Here is a 271-nt window from a genome sequence, read left to right on the forward strand (position 1 = left end):
CATTTCGTGTACTAGAGAGAATCAACAACAATGCTTACAAACTGGACCTTCCAGGTGAGTACGGAAACATAACTGCCACATTTAATGTTGCTGACCTTTCTCTTTTTGATGCAGGTGATGAAGACTTTGATTCGAGGACGAATTCATTCCAAGAAGGAGAGGATGATATGAATCCACCAAGGCCCATCAATGAGGAAGAGCTAAGTGGGCTAGGAGGGCTCATGACCCGGTCCAAGACCAAGAAGGCACACCAAACTCTCAACCTATTAGT

The sequence above is a fragment of the Lupinus angustifolius genome, chromosome LG17, assembly GCF_001865875.1.
Source record: "Lupinus angustifolius cultivar Tanjil chromosome LG17, LupAngTanjil_v1.0, whole genome shotgun sequence".
Lineage (NCBI taxonomy): Eukaryota > Viridiplantae > Streptophyta > Magnoliopsida > Fabales > Fabaceae > Lupinus > Lupinus angustifolius.